The sequence below is a fragment of the Arachis hypogaea genome, chromosome 4 (genome assembly GCF_003086295.3).
Source record: "Arachis hypogaea cultivar Tifrunner chromosome 4, arahy.Tifrunner.gnm2.J5K5, whole genome shotgun sequence".
NCBI lineage: Eukaryota > Viridiplantae > Streptophyta > Magnoliopsida > Fabales > Fabaceae > Arachis > Arachis hypogaea.
The window spans coordinates 19,274,976-19,283,879 of NC_092039.1; the positions used below are offsets into that span (position 1 = coordinate 19,274,976).

General features: G+C 40.7%; 1 non-coding gene across 1 annotated transcript; it reads left to right on the forward strand.

The window, feature by feature from the left end:
• Positions 1-353: 353 nt before the first annotated feature.
• LOC112799291 (small nucleolar RNA R71) lies at positions 354-461 on the forward strand. Its single transcript, XR_003200866.1, has one exon. It is a non-coding gene; the product is annotated as a small nucleolar RNA R71 (small nucleolar RNA).
• The last annotated feature ends 8,443 nt before the right edge of the window (positions 462-8,904 follow it).

Below are 8,904 nucleotides of genomic sequence, written 5' to 3' on the forward strand. Positions count from 1 at the left end.
GGATCATAAGCTTCTTCCTCAGATGAAGCCTCCTTAGTACTGCTTGGTGCATTTTGCATTCCAGACAGACTTTGAGAAATCATATTGACTTGTTGAGTCAATATTTTATTCTGAGCCAATATGGCATTCAGAGTGTCAATCTCAAGAATTCCTTTCTTCTGACTAGTCCCATTGTTCACAGGATTTCTTTCAGAAGTGTACATGAATTGGTTATTTGCAACCATTTCAATCAGTTCTTGAGCTTCAGTAGGCGTCTTCTTCAGATGAAGAGATCCTCCTGCAGAGCTATCCAAAGACATCTTGGATAGTTCAGAGAGACCATCATAGAAAATACCTATGATGCTCCATTCAGAAAGCATATCAGAAGGACACTTTCTGATTAATTGTTTGTATCTTTCCCAAGCTTCATAGAGGGATTCTCCTTCCTTCTGTCTGAAGGTTTGGACTTCCACTCTAAGCTTACTCAATTTTTGAGGTGGAAAGAACTTTGCCAAGAAGGCATTGACTAGCTTTTCCCAAGAGTCCAGGCTTTCTTTAGGTTGAGAGTCCAACCATGTCCTAGCTCTGTCTCTTACAGCAAAAGGGAATAGCATAAGTCTGTAGACCTCAGGGTCAACCCCATTAGTCTTGACAGTGTCACAGATTTGCAAGAACTCAGCTAAGAACTGATGAGGATCTTTCAATGGAAGTCCAAGGAACTTGCAATTCTGTTGCATTAGAGAAACTAATTGAGGCTTAAGCTCAAAGTTGTTTGCTCCAATGGCAGGGATAGAGATGCTTCTCCCATAGAAATCGGGAGTAGGTGCAGTAAAGTCACCCAGCACCTTCCTTGCATTGTTGGCATTGTTGTTGTTCTCGGCTGCCATAGGTTCTTCTTCTTTGAAGAATTCGGTCAGGTCCTCTAAAGAGAGTTGTGCTTTGGCTTCTCTTAGCTTTCTCTTCAAGGTCCTTTCAGGTTCAGGGTCTGCCTCAACAAGAATGCTTTTGTCTTTGCTCCTGCTCATAAGAAAGAGAAGAGAACAAGAAAATGTGGAATCCTCTATGTCACAGTATAGAGATTCCTTGAAGTGTCAGAGGAAAAGAAGAGTAGAAGACAGAAGTAGAAAATTCGAACTTATCAAGGAAGATGGAGTTCGAATTTTGCATTAAGGGATATTGTTAGTCCATAAATAGAAGGATGTGAAAAGAAGGGAAGTGATTTTCGAAAATTAAGTGAAAATTTTGAAAACATTTTTGAAAAACATTACTTAATTTTCGAAAATGAAAGTAGAAAAGAAATCAAGTGATTTTTGAAAAAGGATTTTGAAATTAGAAATCAAAAAGATTTGATTGAAAACTATTTTGAAAAAGATGTGGTTAAGAAAATATGATTAGTTTTAAAAAGATGTGATTGAGAAGATATGATTTGAAAAACATAAAAAAAATTTGATTTTGAAAATTAAAAACTTGACTAACAAGAAAAGATATGATTCAAACATTAAACCTCTCTCAACAGAAAAGGCAACATACTTGAAATGTTGAATCAAATCATTAATTGGTAGCAAGTATCTTTGAAAATGGAAAGAAATTGATTTTGAAAAAGATTTGATTGAAAAATTGATTTGAAAAAGATTTGATTTTGAAAAGATTTTGAAAACCTGAAAAAAATTTGATTTGAAAACAAAATCTTCCCCCTTTAGCCATCCTGGCGTTAAACGCCCAGAATGGTGCACATTCTGGCGTTTAACGCCCAAAACTATACCTCTTTGGGCGTTAAACGCCCAACCAGGTAACCTGGCTGGCGTTTAAACGCTCAACCAGGTACCCTGGCTGGCGTTTAAACGCCAGTCTGTCCTTCTTTACTGGGCGTTTTGAACGCCCAGCTCTTTCTGTGTAATTCCTCTGCAGAATGTTCTGAATCTTCAATTCTCTGTATTATTGACTTGAGAAGACACAAATTAAAATATTTTTGGATTTTTTTTAATAATAAGGAAAAATCAAAATGCAACAAGAATCAAATAACAATGCATGCAAGACACCAATCTTAGCAGTTTGTATACTGCTGACACTAATGAGAATGCATATGAGACACACAAACACTCAAGTCAAGAGAATTCAAAGATTAGAGTAAGAAATCATCAAGAACTACTTGAAAATCTTTAAGACACATGAATGAATGCATGCAACTGACACCAAACTTAAGATGAGACACTAGACTCAAACAAGAAATTTTTGGATTTTATGATTTTGTAAATTTTTTTGTGTTTTTCGAAAATTAAGTGGGAAAAAAGGTATCAAAATTCTTAATGAGAATTCCAGGAATCAGTGCAATGCTAGTCTAAGACTCCGGTCCAGGAATTAGACATGGCTTCACAGCCAGCCAAGCTTTCAAAGAAAGCTTCGGTCCAAAACACTAGACATGGCCAAAGGCCAGCCAAGCCTTAGCAGATCACTGCTCCAAAAGCAAGATTGATAGAAATCAACAAGCTCTTGTGATGATAAGTTGAAACCTCGGTCCAATGAGATTAGACATGGCTTCTCAGCCAGCCAGACTTCAACAAATCATCATGAAACTCTAGAATTCAGCCTCAAGAATTTCGAAAAAAAATAAATACCTAATCTAAGCAACAAGATGAACCTTCAGTTGTCCAAACTAAACAATCCTTGGCACTGATGTTACCAAAAGCTTGCTCAAAACTTGAACAATCCCCGGCAACGGCGCCAAAACTTGGTAGCGCGAAATTGTGAACAATACTTTTCACAACTCTCATAATCCCCGGTCATGAACCCCAAGAACTTGGTGTTCAATACCATGGCATTACACAACTTCGCACAACTAACCAGCAAGTGCACTGGGTCGTCCAAGTAATAAACCTTACGCGAGTAAGGGTCGATCCCACGGAGATTGTTAGTATGAAGCAAGCTATGGTCATCTTGTAAATCTTAGTCAGGCAAACTCAAATGGATGTGGTGATGAACGAAAATAAACATAAAGATAAAGATAGAGGTACTTATGTAATTCATTGGTAGGAACTTCAGATAAGCGCATGAAGATGCCTTCCCTTCCGTCTCTCTGCTTTCCTACTGTCTTCATCCAATCCTTCTTACTCCTTTCCATGGCAAGCTTATGTAGGGTTTCACCGTTGTCAATGGCTACCTCCCATCCTCTCAGTGAAAACATTTGCCTATGCTCTGTCACAGCATGGGGTAATCAGCTGTCGGTTCTCGGTCAGGCTGGAATAGAATCCATCGATTCTTTTGCGTCTGTCACTAACGCCCCGCCTGCTAGGAGTTTGAAGCACGTCACAGTCATTCAATCATTGAATCCTACTCAGAATACCACAGACAAGGTTAGACCTTCCGGATTCTCTTGAATGCCGCCATCAGTTCTCGCCTATACCACGAAGATTCCGGTTAAAGAATCCAAGAGATAAACACTAGAGCCTTGGTTGCTTGTAGAACAGAAGTGGTTGTCAGTCACTTTGTTCATAAGTGAGAATGATGATGAGTGTCACGGATCATCACATTCATCAAGGTGAAGAACAAGTGATATCTTGGACAAAGAACAAGCGGAATTGAATAGAAGAACAATAGTAATTGCATTAATACTCGAGGTACAGCAGAGCTCCACACCTTAATCTATGGTGTGTAGAAACTCCACCGTTGAAAATACATAAGAACAAGGTCTAGGCATGGCCGTGAGGCCAGCCCCCAAACGTGATCTAAGAACTAGATGTCCAAAGATGATCTAGAGATCTAAAGTGATCAAAAGATTTTTTATACAATAGTAAAAGGTCCTATATATAGAAAACTAGTAGCCTAGGGTGTACAGAGATGAGTAAATGACATAAAAATCCACTTCCGGGCCCACTTGGTGTGTGCTTGGGCTGAGCAATGAAGCATTTTCGTGTAGAGACTCTTCCTGGAGTTAAACGCCAGCTTTTATGCCAGTTTGGGCGTTTAACTCCCATTTTGGTGCCAGTTCCGGCGTTTAACGCTGGAATTTCTGAGGGTGACTTTGAACGCCGGTTTGGGCCATCAAATCTTGGAAAAAGTATGGACTATCATATATTGCTGGAAAGCCTAGGATGTCTACTTTCCAACGCCGTTGAGAGCGCGCCAATTGGGCTTCTGTAGCTCCAGAAAATCCACTTCGAGTGCAGGGAGGTCAGAATCCAACAGCATCTGCAGTCCTTTTTAGTCTCTGAATCAGATTTTTGCTCAGGTCCCTCAATTTCAGCCAGAAAATACCTGAAATCACAGAAAAACACACAAACTCATAGTAAAGCCCAGAAAAGTGAATTTTAACTAAAAACTAATAAAAATATACTAAAAACTAACTAGATCCTACCAAAAACATACTAAAAACAATGCCAAAAAGCGTACAAATTATCCGCTCATCACAACACCAAACTTAAATTGTTGCTTGTCCTCAAGCAACTGAAAATCAAATAAGATAAAAAGAAGAGAATATACAATGAATTCCAAAAACATCTATGAAGATCAGTATTAATTAGATGAGCGGGGCTTTTAGCTTTTGCCTCTGAACAGTTTTGGCATCTCACTCTATCCTTTGAAATTCAGAATGATTGGCTTCTTTAGGAACTCAGAATCCAGATAGTGTTATTGATTCTCCTAGTTAAGTGTGATGATTCTTGAACATAGCTACTTATTGAGTCTTGGTCGTGGCCCAAAGCACTCTGTCTTCCAGTATTACCACCGGATACATACATGCCACAGACACATAATTGGGTGAACCTTTTCAGATTGTGACTCAGCTTTGCTAAAGTCCCCAATTAGAGGTGTCCAGGGTTCTTAAGCACACTCTTATTGCCTTGGATCACAACTTTATTTCTTTCTTTTCTTTCTCTTTTTTTTTCGTTTTTTTTTTAATAGTAATGCTTTTTCTTGCTTCAAGAATCATTGTAATGATTTTTCAGATCCTCAGTAATATGTCTCCTTTTTCATCATTCTTTCAAGAGCCAACATTCATGAACCACAAATTCAAGATATATATGCACTGTTTAAGCATACATTCAGAAAACAAAAATATTGCCACCACATCAAAATAATTAAACTGTTATAAAATTCAAAATTCATGCAATTCTTTCCTTTTCAATTTAAGCACGTTTTTATTAAGAGAGGTGATGGATTCATAGGACATTCATAACTTTAAGGCATAGACACTAAGACACTAATGATCACAAGACATAAACATAGATAAACATAAGCACTAAAATTCGAAAAACAGAAGAATAAAGAACAAGGAAATCAAGGAACGGGTCCACCTTAGTGATGGCGGCTCTTTCTTCCTCTTGAAGATCCTATGGAGTGTTTGAGCTCCTCAATGTCTCTTCCTTGTCTTTGTTGCTCCTCTCTCATGATTCTTTGATCTTCTCTAATTTCATGGAGGATGATGGAGTGTTCTTGGTGCTCCACCCTTAGTTGTCCCATGTTGGAACTTAATTCTCCTAGGGAGGTGTTTAGTTGCTCCCAATAGTTTTGTGGAGGAAAGTGCATCCCTTGAGGAATCTCAGGGATCTCATGATGAGTGGGGTCTCTTGTGTGCTCCATCCTCTTCTTAGTGATGGGCTTGTCCTCATCAATGGGGGTGTCTCCCTCTATGTCAACCCCAACTGAATAACAGAGGTGACAAATGAGATGAGGGAAGGCTAACCTTGCCAAGGTAGAGGACTTGTCCGCCACCTTATAGAGTTCTTGGGCTATAACCTCATGAACTTCTATTTCTTCTCCAATCATGATGCTATGGATCATGATAGCCCGGTCTATGGTAACTTCGGACCGGTTGCTAGTAGGAATGATTGAGCGTTGTATAAACTCTAACCATCCTCTAGCCACGGGCTTGAGGTCATGCCTTCTCAATTGAACCGGCTTCCCTCTTGAATCTCTCTTCCATTGGGCGCCCTCTTCACATATAATTGTGAGGACTTGGTCCAACCTTTGATCAAAGTTGACCCTTCTAGTGTAAGGATGTTCATCTCCTTGCATCATGGGCAAGTTGAACGCCACCCTTACACTTTCCGGACTAAAATCCACGTATTTCCCCCGAACCATAGTAAGATAATTCTTTGGATTCGGGTTCACACCTTGGTCATGGTTCTTGGTGATCCATGCATTAGCATAGAACTCTTGAACCATCAAGATTCCGACTTGTTGAATGGGGTTGGTAAGAATTTCCCAACCTCTTCTTCGGATCTCATGTCGGATCTCCGGATATTCACCCTTTTTGAGTGAAAAAAGGGACCTCGGGGATCACCTTTTTCAAGGCCACAACTTCATAGAAGTGGTCTTGATGCACCCTTGAGATGAATCTTTCCATCTCCCATAACTCGGAGGTGGAAGCTTTTGCCTTCCCTTTCCTCTTTCTAGAGGTTTCTCCGGCCTTGGATGCCATAAATGGTTATGGAAAAACAAAAAGCAATGCTTTTACCACACCAAACTTAAAATGTTTGCTCGTCCTCGAGCAAAAGAAGAAAGAAGAGAGTAGAAGAAGAAGAAATGAGAAGAAAGGGAATGGCTTTGTATTCGGCCAAAGGGGAGAGAAATGGTGTTGAAGGTGTGTGAAAGTGAAGGAGTGAAGGAGGGTTTATATAGGAGAGGGGAGAGTAGGGTTCGGCCATTTGAGGGTGGGTTTGGGTGGGAAGGTGGTTTGAATTTGAATGGTGAGGTAGGTGGGGTTTTATGAAGGATGGATGTGAGTGGTGAAGAGAAAGATGGGATTTGATAGGTGAAGGGTTTTTGGGGAAGAGGTGTTGAGGTGATTGGTGAATGGGTGAAGAAGAGAGAGAGTGGTAGGGTAGGTGGGGATCCTGTGGGGTCCACAGATCCTGAGGTGTCAAGGAAAAATCATCCCTGCACCAAATGGCAAGCACAATCACGTTTTGTGCCATTTCTGGCGTTAAACGCCGGGCTGGTGCCCATTTCTGGCGTTTAACGCCAGCTTCTTGCCCCTTTCTGGCGTTTAACGCCAGTCTGGTGCCCCTTTCTGGCGTTAAACGCCCAGAATGGTGCCAGACTGGGCGTTAAACGCCCAACAGCTAACCTCACTGGCGTTTAAACGCCAGTAGGTGCGTCCTCCAGGGTGTGCTGTTTTTCTTCCTGTTTTTCATTCTGTTTTTGCTTTTTTCATTGATTTTGTGACTTCTTATGATCATCAACCTACAAAAAATATAAAATAACAAAAGAAAATAGTTAATTATCAAACATTGGGTTGCCTCCCAACAAGCGCTTCTTTAATGTCATTAGCTTGACAGAGGACTCTCATGGAGCCTCAGAAATGCTCAGAGCTATGTTGGAACCTCCCAACACCAAACTTAGAGTTTGAATGTGGGGTTCAACACCAAACTTAGAGTTTGGTTGTGGCCTCCCAACACCAAACTTAGAGTTTGACTGTGGGGGCTCTGTTTGGCTCTGTTTTGAGGGAAGCTCTTCATGCTTCCTCTCCATGATGACAGAGGGATATCCTTGGGCCTTAAACACCAAGGATTCTTCATTCACTTGAATGATCAACTCTCCTCTATCAACATCAATCACAGCCTTTGCTGTGGCTAGGAAGGGTCTGCCAAGGATGATGGATTCATCCATGCACTTCCCAGTCTCTAGGACTATGAAATCAGTAGGATGTAATGGTCTTCAACTTTAACCAGAACAACCTCTACAAGTCCATGGGCTTGTTTTCTTGAGTTGTCTGCCATCTCTAGTGAGATTTTTGCAGCTTGCACCTCAAAGATCCCTAACTTCTCCATTACAGAGAGAGGCATGAGGTTTACACTTGACCCTAAGTCACACAAGGCCTTCTTGAAGGTCATGGTGCCTATGGTACAAGGTATTGAAAACTTCCCAGGATCCTGTCTCTTTTGAGGCAGTTTCTGCCTAGACAAGTCATCCAGTTCTTTGGTGAGCAAAGGGGATTCATCCTCCCAAGTCTCATTTCCAAATAACTTGTCATTCAGCTTCATGATTGCTCCAAGGTATTTAGCAACTTGCTCTTCAGTGACATACTCATCCTCTTCAGAGGAAGAATACTCATCAGAGCTCATGAATGGCAGAAGTAAGTCCAATGGAATCTCTATGGTCTTAGTTTGAGCCTCAGATTCCCATGGTTCCTCATTGGGGAACTCATTGGAGGCCAGTGGACGCCCAGTGAGGCCTTCCTCAGTGGCGTTCACTGCCTCTCCTTCCTCCCAAAATTCGGCCATGTTGATGGCCTTGCACTCTCCTTTTGGATTTCTTCTGTATTGCTTGGGAGAGTACTAGGAGGGAGTTCAGTAATTTTCTTGCTCAGCTGACCACTTGTGCCTCCAGATTTCTAATGGAGGATCTTGTTTCAGTCATGAAACTTTGAGTGGTTTTGATCAGATCAGAGACCATGGTTGCTAAGTCAGAGTTATTCTGCTTAGAACTCTCTGTCTGTTGCTGAGAAGGTGATGGAAAAGGCTTGCTATTGCTAAACTTGTTTCTTCCACCATTATTGTTGTTGAAACCTTGTTGGGGTTTCTGTTGATCCTTCCATGAAAAATTTGGATGATTTCTCCATGAAGGATTATAGGTGTTTCCATAGGGTTTTCCATGTAATTCACCTCTTCCATTGAAGGGTTCTCAGGATCATAAGCTTCTTCCTCAGATGAAGCCTCCTTAGTACTGCTTGGTGCATTTTGCATTCCAGATAGACTTTGAGAAATCATATTGACTTGTTGAGTCAATATTTTATTCTGAGCCAATATGGCATTCAGAGTGTCAATCTCAAGAATTCCTTTCTTCTGACTAGTCCCATTGTTCACAGGATTTCTTTCAGAAGTGTACATGAATTGGTTATTTGCAACCATTTCAATCAGTTCTTGAGCTTCAGTAGGCGTCTTCTTATCTTGCAGAGTATAAAGACATCTTGAATCAGAGAACATCATA